This window comes from Eptatretus burgeri, chromosome 4, assembly GCF_056783735.1.
Source record: "Eptatretus burgeri isolate ZD-2024b chromosome 4, Ebu_testis_v1, whole genome shotgun sequence".
In the NCBI taxonomy this organism is placed as follows: domain Eukaryota; kingdom Metazoa; phylum Chordata; class Myxini; order Myxiniformes; family Myxinidae; genus Eptatretus; species Eptatretus burgeri.
Window position 1 is genome coordinate 20,962,115 of NC_140964.1, and position 18,760 is coordinate 20,980,874.

Genomic DNA, 18,760 nt, shown 5'->3' on the forward strand with positions numbered 1-18,760 from the left:
CCCTGATTTCCCTGGTAAACAAGAATGACGGTTGGAACTCGACTCCCGCCCTGATTTCTCTGGTGGAATGTTCCCCCCCCACCTCCCCGCGTGCCGCAAAGGGAGGGGCGGGGTGCCGGGGAAATAAAAGGACGCACGGAGGCGCCGCTGAGGAGGTCAGAAGAGGTCAGGTCAGGGCGGTCGGTGAGAGTGTCAGTCGGTGGTTCATGGTCTTCTGCCCGTCTGGGTCTTGGAGAAGCGGTCCGTAGAGTGACCCGCTCGTTGGAGCTTGCAGTCGGTGGAGAGTCCGGACGTCGCGGAGGACGCGGACTGAAGGCGTCGCTCTGCCAGCTGTGTCGCGCGGACCTGCGCGTTCGTACAAGGAGCACTGGAGAGAGCTCGCCCACCATTGCACCGCGAGGGTGCAGGTAACCTGCAAAGGTCTCGTGGGACTCATTCGGTCTGCCAAGTCCCACGCCATAAAGGCCCACGGGCCCCGTCTGCCCCCTTGTCTCTGAGGGTGGCTTCTTTCCTTTGCTTTTGAGTAAATGTGTGTTGGCGCCGTCTGTAAAGTAGAACTGTATAAGTGTTGCCGTGTGTACGCGTATTCAGTTTTTCTTGCTTTTGCTTTATATGTGCATTTTGATTATCGTGGCTGTATATACGTGCTTTCCGTGTGCCGCGGAATAAATGTGCATAGTGTTGAACTGTTTTCCCATTTCGCTTCGTCTCCTTCCTTTTAATTGACCCTCCATCCTGCTTAACGTAAAAGGGTTCGTAGTGGGCTTAATACGCCCGATAATTAATCGGAACCGTCGAGGCCGACGATAACACCGCTCAGTTATCACTGTAGCACGGAACGGACCGCTTAAGCGGTTCGTGTCCAGAGTCGGCCTGTGGCGTGCTGCGATCGCCCGATCGACCATTCGCGCAGGTACTTAGGTAGATCGAATTTGGCGAGCAACCCTATCCTGCGCGGGTGGGCAATTGGCATGATCGTGGTGAGGTTAAACCCCCACACGTGACTAGCTCCCGGCGTTGGTCCGAGAGGGTCACGACTGAATTGTCCGTCCGGTGGGCGACGTGCCGCGATTCGAGTCACGTGGCCATCCGCACGCCGGCGGGCGCGAATTCGCAACAATATGTTTCTCAATTCCAATGGTATCTACTTTTATTTATTGTACGTTTGTATTTGAGTGTGCTTTTTTTGGTACAAATAAAGATATTATTATTGTTAATACTGCTTGCATATATTTGCAGCAATCATGTTCTGCATGACACGTGATAATAAATGATTATGAATTACAGTTGTGGTCATTATGTGTTACTGTGCAACGTATAATGATGTTGCAATACAACTTCAATGTTTTGATAATGGCACCGGTGGAACAGCGGTGCTCTGCTGGCCCCAGACCTACATGTCGAGGGCTCCATCAAGCTGGAAGCTGAAGGGTGTCATGCACTGCAATGTTCGTTTCTTTGGCGTGCAAAGAAAAGGGTAAAAACAAAAATTCCATTTTATGAACGTTGTTATAAAGTTGAGAAATAACGTTATGCTTCAATGTTGTGACAACGTTGAAATCTGACGTCATGGGTGTTGCAAATACAACTTCCCACTGACCCAATTCTGACGTCAGGTACAACCAGAACACGACGCTGCAACAACGTCAGATTTCAACGTTGTCACATCGTTGAAATCTGACGTCATGGGTGTTGCAAATATAACTTCCCACTGACCAAATTCTGACATCAGGATACAACCAGAACACGACACTGCAACAGCGTCAGATTTCAACGTTGTCACAACGTTGAAATCTGACGTCATGGGTGCTGCAAAAACAACTTCCCACTGACCCAATTCTGACGTCAGGAGAGAACCGGCAAACGACGTTGCAACAACGTTGTGTGCCTGCTGGGATGCTGATCACTTGACTGGAAGTGCCAAAATGGCGGTCACGTAAATTCCTTCACAAATATCCTCCAGACCGACCAGTCAGAATGCTACCAAATTTGGGTTGCAGCATTACAATTGTGGGGGCATGCCAATCACGTGACCAAAAGTGTGACAAAATCTCGGACACTAAATTTTTGGGAAAATCACATAAATTCTTGAAAAATCTTCTTCTCCAGACCCACCAGTCAGAATGCTCCAAAATTTGGATTACAACATTAGGCCAGGGCCCAGATAAGCTACAGATCCAGTGGTCCTGTTTTTGAAAATAAAATTACAAATTGACATTCAAGACAATGATTGGTGATAATGTAAATTAAGTACATGTATAAATATCTGGTCCATTGTCTCAGTTTAATCTGGCAAATGTTTAAAATGTAACCTTCACCTCGGAGCAATCGTGCTGCGCACCAGCGGGAGACGCTCCACCTGATGGAGTACTTTGGAGGTCATTCGGGGAGAGTTGTTTCCAAAACCCAAGCTCATTGCTGATGCTGCAGGGAATGTAATGGCAGACAAAGGAACAGCAGGTGGGAACTCATTCATTCAGAATTCATTCCTTACACCTCTGTTCACTCTGAGATTGGCGTATCGTGTGTTCATGAACAACTGTGGAACTTACTGTGAATCCACTTTCCATCTTTCCCCCAATCCCTTCCCTCTATATATCCATCACTTCCCTCCATCCATCCCATCCATTCCTTCACTCCATCCACCCTCCCGTCCATCCATCCATCCCTTAATTTGTCCTCACTCCTCCACCCCTCCTTCCTCTCTCTCCCTCTTCCAACTTTCATGAAGTGATAAACAATGGGTGGTTGTGATAATTTCCAACACGTGGTTGTGTTGTGGTTATGTTGTACTGTGTTGTTTGTGTTATTTTTAGGCTGGAGTGTTGGGGAGTGTGCGGGTTGGGTGGATGGGCACTTTTTGTGGCAGTCGGAGCTGTTGCTGGGCTAGATTCCACGTTTTGTTTTTCCAAATTAAGTAAAGGCATGAACACTGGCATCTCCAGGCATTTATAAGCATTCCAGCTTTGGTGTGATGGGCTCTTGTCCTGAGCCGGGTTTCAGGGGTTTTGACTGCAGAATTGGGTTTGGTGGTGGGTCTGGCTGCTGGAGGGGTGTTCGTTTGTCCAGTCCACGTGTTCTTTGGCACTCCAGATGGTGTGTGAACCCCTCGGAGAGTTCTTGTTCCAGTTCCAGATTGGGTAAACAGGGTGGCAGCCGCAGTTCACGTCACATAAATCAAGAGAAGCCCATGTTATAATCTCTCAAAAAATGGTGCGTGCTGTTTGTAAGTGTCAGGTGGTTTTACTACCTTGTTTGAACGTGCTGTTTTAATGTACCCTTTTTAGTTCAATCCTGTACTTGTGCCGGCAGATGGGACCATCCACCCCCCCACCCTCCTCCCATTTCTTCTCAAGACCCTCCCAAATGCAAATCCAAGCCCCCTTTCCCTTCAAGTCTCACTACATCAACCCCCCCCACCCCTTTCAAGTCACGCTAACTACCAAACACAAGTCTAGAATACCCCCTTCCTCTCCCCACTTCCCCCTCCATACTCCTCAATCTCACCCCATCCTCATACCCACCACCTCCCAGCGCGTATAGCAATGTGTAGTAAAGCGTTGCTCTTCCCCCCACTTCATCGCCCCCTCCCCTCATAGCTCTCCTGTTCCTTGCCCCCCCTCACTCCCCATTCTCTCCCTCCCCTTCCTCCTCTCTCTTCCCTCCTCTCCCTCTCTCTCCCAGGACAGTTTAGAGGCGAGTGTGTGTACTTCTGAGCCATCCTGTCGGCTCAGACTATGATTGTCACTCTTAAATTCTCACCCCATCACCTTTATTTTGTACCTTGTTGTTTTGTGGACCTCTGCCACTTACTCATTTGGCAGATTAACTTAGCCCCACCCCACTGAAGACAATTCTGTTCGTGCCTCACACGTATACACACATTCAAAATGATGGATCTTCTTCTAAAGGCCACTATGTCAGAGTTATAGGCAATATTGTTTAAAACATCCTGATAATTGAAGGGAAAGGGAATGTGGAAAAAAAACAAAAACTTTCCTATCATACAATAAATTGAAGAAGAAATGGAGCAGAGATATGGGTTGAAACAATGAAAAACATATCGGGCACGTCTGTTTCTGCTGAGCCAAAAAGAAATGATCTAAACATCGGTTTCTGAAAATTCACTGGAAACCTTTGTTCAATGATTTTAGCAAAATCCAACTCGAGTCTCTTGAACCTTATTTGCATTGTCGCTACGCTCTCTTTCTCTTTATCAAGAAAGAGAGATGAGAGTATCCTGGTGCTTCACTTGATGCTACTGAACAAAAATTACCCCCGTGCGGGAGTGACGGTTATCTCTGCGAGAAAATATATGGCCTCCTGAAGGTAGGGCAGTTTTTGCAAACTTTGAAGTCACGTGACGCGAAAACGAAAATCGAAAATCCGTCCCGACCAAATTTAGATATTGTCCCATCGATTCATATGCTACAATCAAATTCAAGATCCCTTGAGAAATGGCGGAGGAGATAGAATTTGAAAATCGTCATTTTCGCAACTTCAAAGGCCTCGTGACCTTGACCTTGACCTTCGGTGACCTTGAAAGTCATACCATCGTGTACGTCTCATCGACCTCTATCAGGATCACTAATGACCAGATCTCCCACTTCAACTTCATTGTGGACGGACGGATCGTCACCTCTCCTCTCAACACCAATATTATTAGGTCATGCTCGAAGAGATGACCTAAAAAGAGATTGGGCATCGATTAAATACAGGTAAGAGCTGTACTTATTTAGAACTTGGGACAACGGTCTTGTATGTCTTGAGAGGTTCAGATTTACTGAGGAAGGACTGACTTGGCATTTTGGAGGATGCCTTGTTGAGGGCTGACTTTAGATGCCTACTTTGATGTGTTATCTGCTTAGAAGTGGTCACGACTGATGTTGAAGCTCAGAAGCTAGATAAGAATCCTTGTACAATGCTTTTTCATGAAAATGATATCTCGGTGGGTCGGTTCGCTGATCTGGAGCTTGTGTAGAAACTGAGAATTTGAGATTTGCTTGGATTGAATGATATAATCTCCCCAGAAGGATGATCTAACCAACCCACCTGTCTATGTTCCACGGTCTCCACGAGTTGGAAACAATTACCATAATATTTAATCTTTATTCTGAATCTTTTGGAGTTTTAAAATGGCTATTTTTCTGATGACAAAGGAAAAAAGGAATTCTTCGTTTCAAAGGGAGAAAGAGAAAGAGAAAAAAAAGAGAAAGAGAAAGAGAAAAAAAAGAGAAAGAGAAAGAGAAAAAAAAGAGAAAGAGAAAGAGAAAAAAAAGAGAAAGAGAAAGAGAAAAAAAAGAGAAAGAGAAAGAGAAAAAAAAGGAGAAAGAGAAAAAAAGAGAAAGAGAAAGAGAAAAAAAAAGAGAAAGAGAAAGAGAAAAAAAAAGAGAAAGAGAAAGAGAAAAAAAAAAGAGAAAGAGAAAGAGAAAAAGAGAAAGAGAAAGAGAAAAAAAAGAGAAAGAGAAAGAGAAAAAAAGAGAAAGAGAAAGAGAAAAAAAGAGAAAGAGAAAGAGAAAAAAAAAAGAGAAAGAGAAAGAAAAAAAAAAGAGAAAGAGAAAGAGAAAAAAAGAAAGAGAAAGAGGAAAAAAAAAGAGAAAGAGGAAAAAAAAAGAGAAAGAGGAAAAAAAAAAAGAGAAAGAGAAAAAAAAAGAGAAAGAGAAAGAGAAAAAAAGAGAAAGAGAAAGAGAAAAAAGAGAAAGAGAAAAGAGAAAGAGAGAAAAAAAAAAAGAGAAAGAGGAAAAAAAAAAGAGAAAGAGGAAAAAAAAAGAGAAAGAGAAAGAGAAAAAAAAGAGAAAGAGAAAGAGAAAAAAAGAGAAAGAGAAAAAAAAAAAGAGAAAGAGAAAGAAAAAAAAAAGAAAAAGAGAAAAAGAAAAAAAGAAAGAGAAAGAGGAAAAAAAAAAGAGAAAGAGGAAAAAAAAAAAGAGAAAGAGGAAAAAAAAAAAGAGAAAGAGGAAAAAAAAAGAGAAAGAGAAAAAAAAAAAAAAGAGAGAAAGAGAGAGAAAGAGAGAGAAAGAGAGAGAAAGAGAGAGAAAGAGAGAGAAAGAGAGAGAAAGAGAGAGAAAGAGAGAGAAAGAGAGAGAGAGAGAGAAGAGAGAGAGAGAGAGAGAGAAAACACCAACAGAAGGGACAATCTCCCGTGATCAAGCCAAGATTGAACTCCTATTTTGAAACATGAGTGCAAGTTAATGTCAATGAAATGGCACTGGAGTTTCAAGAGATCACGAATCTTTGCAGGGAGCAAAATGTGAGTAGTGAATGAGCAGCACCAAAGTGATAGTGGGTAAAAAAAACCACTTGTGACCACCCCTTATCTGAATTGTGACAAGATGATCTACTGTTGTGCCAATAGCTGAATTGAAGATTAAACAGTCACATGGACACTATAATGATGAGCGTCACATCGAGTATTGTCACTATCATGATGAGTATCACTGTTGTATTGAGTGTCAGATGGACATATAGTAAATCCTTTCTCAAAGCATATTTGAGTAAGTGTAAATTGCTCTCGCCTCTGGGTTGGCATCCCTGCCTCACTCCTTGCTCAGCTTTATGCAATGAAAACCAAGATCTTCAGGATCATTGGAATCTCCCATGATGAAGTTGAGTTCATGGGCCTATCACTTTCACATCACAGACAGGACGGTGGTCTCTCTGTCTTCTACCACCTCCTTTTTGGCCTTGCACTCTCTGCTCTTTCCATGCTCCCCCTCCCCACCCCCAGGTTTCTGCAGTGTGCAGGCGGTCTACCATCAATCCCCTTCTGGTGAAACTCCAAAAATGCAGGTCACTGCTCACCTCCACTTATTCTTTTCCCTCCCCCCCCACCCCCTCCACCTCCACCTCCAGAACAAACTTTCACATTCTCTTCAATTTCATTCTTCCCTCCAGGTCTTCAAGATAGCTTTTCACCAGCATCTCAGATCATCCCCTATTCCAAAACCATGATCCTGTCCTTGTTACACAATCCCCCCTCCAAGAACAACTCGTTCAAAATTTCCTGTTCTTCCTGGCTGAGAGTTTACTTTTGTATCTCATGGAGAGTTGAAGTGCAGGCACCTGAAAGAAAGATTTCAGTGTGAAAAGACGAAATGCTCAATACAGGAGTCTGAATGAAGATCAACCCAGATAATAGTCTGATAGGAGAGCTCAGATTAAGTGTACTCGCCTTTGAGCTGTCCGGAAAAGATTTGCAATTACTTGGTCAAAGCTTTTAGCTCACATTTCCTCGTGGATCCTTTCTACAAGATCAACGGCCTGTATCACACATGATCAAAGGTGATCAATATTAAGCAATATGACCACACTTGAATCTTCTGAGCCTAAGCTTCTGACAGCGGAGGAAGTGGCATGGATTAACAAAGGCTTTCACTCACTGAGCAGAAGCACAAAGGTGCTATGAAGGGAAACAACATCAATGTGAGAATACTTTCAATGGGTGAAGGTGTGTACCTTTCAGTTTCAACAGAAAAGACTGCTTCTGATGTGCAATTTGCCACTATTTACAAAAATACAAGCTAAAGGAAGAGACATGCATTCTTCTGCAAAGACAGACAATCCCGAAGTGGACGATGCTTGGTTGAATTAAGTTTGTGATTTGTAAATAATTTTGTGTATCCTAAGAAAATAATCTCATATTTTAATGGCATAATGTTTTCTTCGGAAACACAAAATATTGTACGCCTCATGCTTCCTCTACTGCTCCTACCCACAACCCGCAATGCTCCCCACACCCGTTTGTCCAAGTTTCCCTCTATCTTAGCTTTCTGCTCTGCTGTTGGTGTTTCCCACCTCTCTATACTGTTCCTTTTGTGTCCTATTACGTCCTGATCCATTCCGTGTATGAGCTCTTCCACGAGCTTCGACTGTGTATACCAATATCAATATATTGTTACAGTTGTGGAAATTCACAGAACACCATTCAGGTTTCCCAGAGATCAGTTATGTCGATGAGTGCGTGTTCAGATTAGATTTCCCCACCGAGGTCTAAAGGGATTTTATTCGTGTAACCGGGCTGTGATCTTTGAGGTAGCATTATTCTTTTGCTATCTATATTTTGGAACAACCGCATCTCAACAACCACAACCACATCTCAACAACCACGCCATCCCCACCACAGCGCCAACCACGATATCTCCTCAACAACATCTCCATAAACGAACAACATCGCCTCACCTTCATCTCCATTGCGCCGCCATCTTTTCGCCAGCCAGGGCGAATCCCAACGAACAGCATCTCTGCGACAGACGCGGGGACTCCCTCGTTGGGGCGGGAGCCGATGATTTCCACAACGTCCGCGTGGTAAGGATGATTCCTACAATGTCCGCGCACGTTCGCGTTTCACGTCGAGATCGGATCAAAATGACAAAAGGGGCGGAGCCAGCGGGGTGTGAAAGGTTGAAGGTGGAAGATCAAATTCACCCCCGGACCCCATAAAAAGGCACGCTGGAACGCCAAGCGAGGAGTCTGTCTGGAGTCGAGCTGGAGTCGGGGTGGAGAGCACCAAGGTTCGAGTCCTGTGGAGGGCAGTCGGGGTCATCGGAGCGCAGCGGAGCCTGGAGCGCAACCAAGCCTGCAGTACCATGCCGAACTGTGGGTCGGTGGAGACAGCCGGAGAGAAGTCGCCAGCCAGCGACAGAACGGTACGAGCAAACTCTGAGGAATGGACGAGCTGGTAAAAGAGCATCAACTCTTAAAAGAGCAAAGGCCCGTTCGTTCCTCTGAGGCGTCGTCGGCTCGGCCCGATCCAGCAGGCCGCACGGCAGGGCCTGGGCCAACTGAGTCGCGGTTACACCAACTGCCGTGTTGACGGAACATTGAGGGTCGCCCAGCTAGTCACCACGAGGGTGGCAGGTAACCAGCATGGTCTCACGGAGCTCCTGCATTCTCCACAGCTCCGCGGAAACATTAAAGGCCTACGGGTCCCGTTCTGCCCTTTCCTTTCCTGGGGTTTTCTTTGTATGGAAGTTGTGGCGCCGTGTCCGCGAAGTAGAATTGTGGTTAAATGATTGTGTACATAATAAATAGATACGGCTGCAGGTCTTTGGTTTGCTCGTGTCTTGTCCCTACCCCATTCGTTGCATTCATTCCATTGCATACGTGCTTGTACATATCTGCATTGCTTCATTGACTGCATACGTGACAAATAAATGTCATTGTTTGAATGTTCACCTGCTCGTTGCGTCCTTTCCCTCCATTGAGCTGCCGTAATTACGTACGAAATATTAGCTAGGCTTTTAATAGCCGATAAAGTAATCGGATCCGACGGGGCTTGGCGATATAAAACCGCTCGGCAAATTGCAAACGGAACGAGCTGCTTAAGAGCGGCTCGTTTCCGTGCAGGCTCCGTTGAGGTGGAAATCCCCGGTATTTCTGTCTGCGCGAATAATTAGGCACATCGACAATTCGGCGATCGACCCTGTAGCGCGTGGACAGAAAAGTTGGCTGATCAACGGTGTGATTAAAAACACACCCGTAGCTGGATTTCGGCGTTGATCTGAAAGCTGCGACTAGGATTGCCCATCCGGTGGGCGCACGACCGCGATGAGTTAAAAGCGGTCGCCCGCACACCGGAGTGGTGGAGATCCACAACAATATGTTACTGCTGCAATACTGCTTTCACTCCTGAGAAATAATATGATATGATTTTGTTTGCTAATCCTGGAAGCTTTTTAACATTCATTTGAGCATTTTGAATCAGAGTTGGTGACCGAAATAAAGATTTTTTTAAAGGAATAAATATAGCTAGAGGTAATAGGTTGAGCTGTGAAGTGAGCATGCATTGAAAAAACATTCAGTGTTCAGCAGAGGAGGCGTTCGTCATTTGGGGGCCCCATGCAAAAACGCAACAATGGGGCCCCTTGTGAACCCTGTTAAAGTCATCACACCAAAACACGTAATTTGGCATCCGTCTGTCTCGCGTCGATGTATTTGGTTGTACTTTTGCAATCTCAACCGAAGTAAACTTGGCAAAGGGACTACGGAGTCATATGGAAAAGGTTGCAGCAACTTAATTTGCCCCCCCCCCCCCGCACTAGGAGTTCCGAAGGTGGGGCGACGCAAATTACAGTGCCAATAGAAAGTCCACACCCACTTTTAAAAGTTTCACCTTTTGTTGCCTTATAGCCTGGAATTTAATTGCATTAAATCAGACTTTTTCCAGCTATATTTACACATCGTAACTCAAACTTCCAAGTGAAAAACAAATTCTACAAATTTCAGCGATAGCAAGCTTAGCTCACAGCTTGGCAACTGAACACACCCAGACGTGCTCGGCCGATGACCCTTTTGTGGTTGCACCGCTTGTGTCACGAAAAAAATTGATTTCTGGTGATTTTTCAACCCTTTTCGCATTTTGTTGAGCTATTTTTCGCTTTTCATTACCGCCCGGGTCGTTTTGTTTCATCCCTGGTAAAGGTGCTTTGATTAAAATAAAAATAAAAACTTTTTTTTAAAAAAACTGCAATGTTCCTCCGTGCGCATGGGTGAATGCGTGAATCTATTTACTCATAAGAGGTTGCTTTGTGATTGTACAATAAATTGTCATGTGGATTTGCGAAACAATATCGATATGTATTATATCGGTAGGAATGATACAAATTTTATTGTGATTATTGTTGCATTTATATACATTAAACGAAGTTATTATTGCAATTCCTTCTCTACTAATCTAACCTCACCCCATAATTTTGTAATAGTCCTGTCTCATTAAACATTTTTTTAATCGATTCATAATATGATGGTGCTTTATTTTCTTGAGATGGAGCATTCCCTTTGTGCTGTATTTATCCCCACTCACAAGTTGATACGTTTTGTCCGCAAAGCGAGACCCCACCTTTGGGGGCCCCATCTTAAAAGATTGTGAAGCACAATCAGTCGTGTGGAGGCCCTCCGTTATCCCAGGGCCCAATGAAATTGCATGGGTTGCACGCCCCTGATGCCGTCCCTAATGTTTAGTAATGAGAGAGAAACACCACATTTATCGGATTTGTCAGAGTACCATTTGGGATGCTTAGCATGAATGAGCAAATCAAGGAATACACAAACAAAGCAAAAAACAAAGAAATTCTTCATGCAGAAAAGAAACAGAAGGAAATATAATTATTTTTAATGGAAAAATACTACTGGACCTGAAGGGTATATTTATGACAACATAAATGCCAAATAATATTGTACCAATAATTTGACCTTCTCCGATCAAAAAATTTTCATGCATTGAAACTTGTCGGATGATATTGTTACGTTTGAGAGAGTATGGATAAGTTAGATAAGTTAAGTGTTCCTTGTGCTCGAGTAGCTTTGAACAATTTTCTGTAACAGGGATTTGTTAGAGTGACGTGATCTTGTTATTAAGTCTGCCAAGAGAGTGGCAGTGTTGACGTAAATATTAGGTATAAAGCATAATTTGTTTCTGCTTTGTCTGAAAAACAGGTGAGGCATCAGGTGAGGTAAGAAAGAAGGGATTATTTTTGAACATTTTCATCCTGTGTGCGGTGTTTAAAACCTCCATGCAGCTCGCGATGTCTCAGGCATTTACATGCCGTCAACTCGGAGGCTGTGACGTGCTCCAACATCGGCCAATCCGGGAAGGCCGCTTGGGAACAGTGGTGCAGCAACGGGAAAGGTGATAAAAAGCACCACCCATAGGGTTCAATCAATTGGAGTGAAGACCCAGTGAGTTGAGCGAGTCCGCCAAGAAAGATGGGTCACTTTGGAGTTTGGGCTGTGAGCCGGGCCCTGAAATAATGCTTTTCTCATGGGATTGTCACTCATCTGGGCTTCACATCTCTGCATACCACATGTGTGGCCAGCTGCTCTCCCTGGCCACCTGAGAAGCCTGCCTGCCACTTCTTTTCTCCGTTCGCTTCACCCACGAGATGCTTCATCCATTCGCTGGTCCGTGCCGTGGGTGGAGACCTGCTTTTTTTGAAGCCATTAACGATACCCGGTACTATTGTTGTGGGCCGGGATTCGGTGGCGATAAACGACCACGAGGTGGAGCAGTGGAGTCGTCTGCCACCGAACACCCGCAATTTAGGTCGTGACTCTCGGATAAGTCCGAAAGGTCATGGGTCCCTTAGCAGACCGTGGACACCAATATTTTGACCGCGTGGCGTCGGGTCAATTGTCTCGTTCTCCATTATACCTAAATAACCATGCAGTCTAACTACCGGGGAACCACACCCTCGACCGACTCTGTCCGATCAGAGTCGCAGGTAACGACTCGGATCCAGCGTAACCGAGCGGCGCCGGTACCAATGACAGCTTACCGGCCCCAAACAGCCTCACTAATTCTCAATACGCACCGTGCTGGACCAATGGGAGAAAGCACAGAAAACGAGCTGGTACATTTAACACGGGGGTTTATTTATTACCAATAATTGGGGAGGGACCACACAAAGAGCAGAGTTATCACGCATAAAATAAATACAATTTACAAGGAACGAAAAGCACTTCACAGTTTCGACTTGCACGACGGTGCCGCACACGCACACACGCACACACACACACACACACACACACACACACACACACACACACACACACACACACACACACACACACACACACACGAAAATTGACCCCGTGGGTCTTTATTCGGTAGAGCCGGGCCGGGGTACCTTCCCGCCTCGTGCGGTCACACCGACTCCAAACCACCACGGTGGGACTCGAACCCACGACCCACGAATGAGACCAACCCACCACGACCGCAGACGAAGCCAATCGCAACCGAGACCGCAGGCGAAGCCAATCGCCACCAAGATTGCAGACGCTAAGTAGTCGCCACGATCATTCCTCTACTCTCTTGAGGCGGGAGGGGTTTCTTTCCCCGCCACTCGCCTCCTGATTGGACGGTTCCATCGCGCGATCCACTGGCCGTCCCTCATTTGACAGGCCCACGGTAGGCGGGGCAATCCCCACCTTTCTGGGGCGGAGTTGGATCTGAGGCGATGGAGGCTCTGCCCACACCTTCAGCCAAAAACACGTGAGCAATGGCGACCGGGTTGAGTCAGGGACGGTGCCGTTGTTGTTGTTGTTGTTGTTGTAGATGTAAAAAACCGAACTAAAAAATAACTCGTAGCGCACACACAAAATTCCCATTAGACAGAAGGAGGGATTCGAACAATAAACACATACTTATCAAAATAACTAAGCTACGGGGACTGCTGTCTGTGTGCAAAAGGCTTCCAGATTCGTAACACTACCCCCTCCCCATTTTACAGACTCGTCCTGAGTCGTCAAATTTTTGTGTGGCATGCATGTGTAAGTTTTCTCCCCGAGTACGTTTTACCTACGGATCCCTGAGTGCGACATTTTTATACGTGTCCCAAAAAGAAATAACCTAGTGCGCTGCTTAACTAAACGATCAGATTCACTCGGACAAATTAACTAAATTGCCGGCGCTAAGACAAACAAACAGGTGGGTTTATCTATTTAAACTAACCATGGCCCAGGAGCTGTTATCTGTGGAAAGAGGAGAGGAAAGTCATTGGTGTAGGAATGAACACAAAAAAATGAATGCATGGGCTGCGCAAACGCAGTCCCCGTTGTGTGGCTGCCTGCAGGGCAGTCCTTGCAAACACCTGAAGATGGTCCTGGTGCACATGGTTGAGATGATGACACAGGGGCAAATGCAACAAGGGCAAGCAGGCATGGGGTCAAGACAAAGTCAGGCAACAAAGGCATGGCAAGGCTAGGCTTGGCAACTGCGGACCAGCAGCTGAAGCACAACAGGCCGGCATATGAAGCTGGACGGCCTCTGGTCTGGTCCGTGAGGTTCTGGAGGGGAGAGCGGTGGTGCCGGCCACTCCGAAAATGGGCTCGGACCTACCCTCCGGTCTCCCCCCAACATATCGCCTTTGCCTGTCTTTGTCCATACCCACTCCCTTCGTTTGCAACAAGAAAACAACAAAATTTAGCCCCTTTTTATTTCTTTTATTTTATGTTAGTACTTTTTTTTTTCTTTATAATTGCTTGTCCCTAACCCTCTTACTGTCTTTGTCTGGCAAACCTATCCTGTCCGTCTACTCCCAACCCCCAAGATCCTTTTTGGAGGGAAATAAGGCAGAGACCAGTGTCCTGCCTGGAGGCCCAACAAAGCCTCAGAAAAGCCTCCACAGAGTTCAGCAATCTTTCTAAAGTGAGTCCAGTGGCCTACAGAGAGCGAAGGGATGGATGGTGCGAAGGGGGCACATTTCCTATCTATCCGAGCTTTTATTGAACTTTAAACTATCCCCGGGGCTTTTCAAAACACCAGTCACTTTAAACTATCGGTTCTAACAACCACGATTCCCGTCGCCTGTGTTGGTGTCCATTATTAATTTGGACCTTGCCCGCAAATTTTCTCTCGTGCCCTTGCACAATTTTGTGGCTGGGCAGCGAGGCTCAACTGGCAGGGACTTCCATCTGCCGAACTCCAACTACGGCACCGCCGGGCCCTAAGGCCGTCTCCGAGCCTACCTGCTCCCTACGAATGCGGGGGGGGGGGTGCCCTTCCTGGCATTGCCCCCCTTCCGTGCCCATGTGGCATTTTGATGCTCCGGGTCCCTTTCCAAGGGTCGCCCGTGCCCACCACACTATCCTGGTCCCTTGGACCCATGGCCTACTCTGGCAGACTAGTCCGGTGCCCGGGGTGCCCTCCACTCAATACACTCATTACAACAGCCATGCTCCCAGCCGGTCAATGGACTCCTGCACCCTTCCAAAAGGTTTCGAGCCTTCTTCCCACACCAACAACAAAACGACCTCCTTTTTGTAAATTTAACTAAACCACTAACTAACATTACACTGACCCCGGGGTCCCTTGGGTGGGATTCACTCCTCCCCCAATCATTCATTCGCACCATGCATTCCACATTCGCTCCATTCACACTTGGGCCCGCTGTCCCACATTAACTCACTGTACACTTTCTTATTTTTTTTTTCAATTCACTTACATCACTCAACACTGCCATTCTGCTAACTACATTCCCCGAACTAACGCGTGCTCCCCGTCATCCCTTATCCTAATGCATGTTCCATTGAACTCAACTGCTAACTCTGTCCCCACTACGTATTCCATGTCTGTCTGTGTCTCCCAAAATCCATTTACCATTCTAAAACTAACCTAAATTCCCACTAACTTGTTCCACGGGCCCCATGAAGAACTACTCGTGCCCCATGAGGCCGGTCTATCTAACACTAAACCCTTCCCACAAACTAATGCTCCGATGTCGAGGCCGGTCTATCTAACACTAAACCCTTCCCACAAACTAATGCTCCGATGCCGAGGCCGGTCTATCTAACACTAAACCCTTCCCACAAACTAACGCTCCGATGCCGAGGCCGGTCTAACACTAAACCCTTCCCACAAACTAATGCTCCGATGCCCAAGCAGGATGTTTACCACATCCTGGCTGCAGAGCATGTACTCGGGGCAGGGCCCACGAACCTTGCATCTCCAGGGCGGTGGTTTACAGCTTGCCTGTTCGTCCCTTTCATCGGCGATACGTGCAGCCTTGACGTTGCCCTACTAATTGCAACAAGCGCTCGCGTTCGAGGGATTCCCCACGTGAACTGCGCGCTCCTTACCCAGCTTTCCTGCCGCGAGATTCCCGGTGACGTCACTCGCACACCGAACCTGCACAGCTTGCCGTCCAGGCCAGCCCGAGTGTATCGTCCCGTGGACCTGCTCCTTGCGTTCCGCAAACAGAACACGCGGCACGCAGCACGTGATGCCCCGTACACGTGCCCACATTGGAACCTGAGTGTTCCAAATTCATCCGACACTCGCTGACATTTCAACTGTCCGTGAGGTCTTCTTGTCCCAAACGCGGAGAGTTTCCACACTGGATTCCCTCCATGCAGACGCACGCGCGAGGGCCATTCGCAAAATTCTGAACGGGCCTTGTACACGGTGTCTCGCGGGACCAGTGCTGTTACCGAAATAGCTCCACGACTTGGCTCGCTACTCGTGTCTCCCGTCTGGATCCGTCAATCCGTCCATTTCCATGCACGCACTCACGCACGCCATGTTACTCACACCACTCGCACACCTTGACATGCACTCCGGGCCAATCACATCGGGGATTCGTGTTACTTTAAGGGGTCCCAAGGCCAGACGAAGACTGCAGACGCTAAGCAGTCACCACGATCACTCCTCTACTCTCTTGAGGCGGGAGGGTTTCTTTCCTCGCCACTTGCCTCCTGATTGGATGGTCCCATCGTGCAATCTGCTGGCCGTCCCTCATTGGACAGGCCCACGGTAGGAGGGGCAACTCCCACATTTCTGGGGCGGAGTCGGATCTGAGGCGATGGAGGCTCCGCCCACGTCTTCAGCCAAAACACGTGGGAAATGGCGACCGGGTTGAGTCAGGGACGGTGCCGTTGTTGTTGTTGTTGTTGTTGTTGTTGTTGTTGTAGATGTAAAAAAAACCTAACTAAAAAATAACTCGAAGCGCACACACGAAATTCCCATTAGACAGAAGGAGGGATTCTAACTATAAACACATACTTATCGAAATAACTAAGCTACGGGGGGGGTGGGGGGGGGACTGCTGTCTGTTTGTGTGCAAAAGGCTTCCAGATTCGTAACACTATTATCCTTTACAAAGACCTCGCCTGCCTGCCCATTGTGAATGTGTGACGTGTGTTCATGGCCATTAGGTTTTACATGCTTTCATTTTACTGCAGGTGTGCATTTCATTTATTTACTTCAGTTTGTGTCCATCTATCTTTTGTTTCTGGATCCTCCATTTTTGTGTTCCTGCGCCTGTTATTCCTTAAAAACACTTTTCGTGTGGTCGTCCACATTTACAAACTTCTCCCACGAGAAACCATTTCATTTTTGATACGTTTGAGTAAATCCCAGAGTGAGGTTAAAGCTGGTAACATTCGGTTTTAAAAGATCGGCCGAATTAGCAATTCAGACAAGGGCGTGTGAAGGACCAATCTGCTCGAGGTCCTTCGAGTGATTCGGCCTATCCTGTGAGGGACATAATTATGATCCCCATTGTCAACAGGTTGGCATTAAGAACACCCGTTGGCACGGCAATATTGCACAGGGTGATGCAAAATGAAAATGGAACTCAGGCCAAACTCTAAATCTTCAAACAGTATGAAAACAGTGCATCGACTCAAACATTGAACTTTTGATTTTGCCCACATTAGGCTTTCTCCGTTTTAATGGAATCGCCCCAAACAAGGCATAAAGCCACTCTAGGTAAGGAGCTAAGGGAAGATTGGATAAAGTTAAGGATAAAGTAAAAACAAAATAAAAGGAAGAGATAAATAAAAAGAAAACATCCAAGACACAGGAAGTAGAAGTCAAGTGAAATGTGATGTCACCTCAAAGATGCAGGAAGTCAGAATTGACATTCCTCTTAAAGCTGGGTAGATTGTAGGATAAAGGGAAGCACGTTACAGGTCGTGAATTCCAAAGCGAGACAGCACGAGGTATAAAACAACCTCCATAGCCTTTCGTTCTGCACTTTGGATCAGCTGGAGTGCATGGGTGTGCAGAGATGGCAAACCAAGTCTTGCGTCCAAACACTCATATAGGAGGAACCAAGAAAAAAAAAATCCAGCAGAACATTTGCCATGAAAATATCTGCCGAACAAACTCAGAGTGGCAACTGACCAATGGTGAGAGAACAGTTGAAGAGTTGAACCCATCTCCACACCAAGCAGGTTAACTATGCATTTCTAGAGCCTATCGAGTCAAGATGAGTGGCAGGCTGGTGCTCCAGTCCAAATGTGGCAACAGGACTCCATGAGGGGATGTAAAGTTGTCTAATACAGATGCAAAACAGCATCAGGAGGTAAACACCTCTGCTCTCGATAAAGACAACCAACTCGCTTGGAAGCACTCTTAGAAATACCAGAAATGAATTTATCCCAACGGAAGTTGGAGGAGATCTTCAGACCAAGAAGCCGAACCTCAGATGATTCTGTTAAAGTTGAAGAATCCATGTGCACAGAAGGGAAAGACCTGTTTCTGGAGCGAGATATGGCCAACAATTTAGTTTTCTTTGCATTGAAGTTTACCAACCAGACATGCCCCCACTTGAACACAAATTTCTAAATCATTGTCCAGTAAAACTCCAACCTCGTAATGAGTGGTGTTGAGTGAATCAGCAGATGTACAGTAAAGTGAGGAGTCATAAGCATATACTGGATATACATATACATAAGCATAAGCTGAGACAGAGCATCATCAGGAAGATAACTGATATAAACAAGGAACAGAGAGGGACCAATGACAGAGCCCTGCGGAACATCAGATTTGATGGAGCAAGTTGGAGACGATTGACCCTCAAGTACCACCTTCATCTTGCGATTTGTAAGGAAAGCCGAAATGATTAAATGCATCACTCCAGATACACAATGCCACCGAAGCTTGTGGAGCAGACCCTTGTGCCACACTTTATCAAAGGCTTTTAAGATATCCAAAGCAACTAATCGAGCTTCACCCTGGAGCTCCAATGCCCTGATGATGTCATCACGATTTTTAGGATATGCTTTATTTGCTGCATTTCCAAGTCATAAATTATTATTAGATGTGGTCACATTCACAACTGTGCAGATTTGACATATTCGGAATATATTAATAAAATTAAGTAACCTTTCTAACTCATGAGTATAATGGAACATTTTAAGGCATAATATGGTTTCTAAATTTATCATTTTTTTTACATTTCCTATCTTGGAAACTTGTGCTCATTGGATTTTGCACGGTTTATACTTTCACATTTTTATTTACAGTTTGCAAATATCATAAATC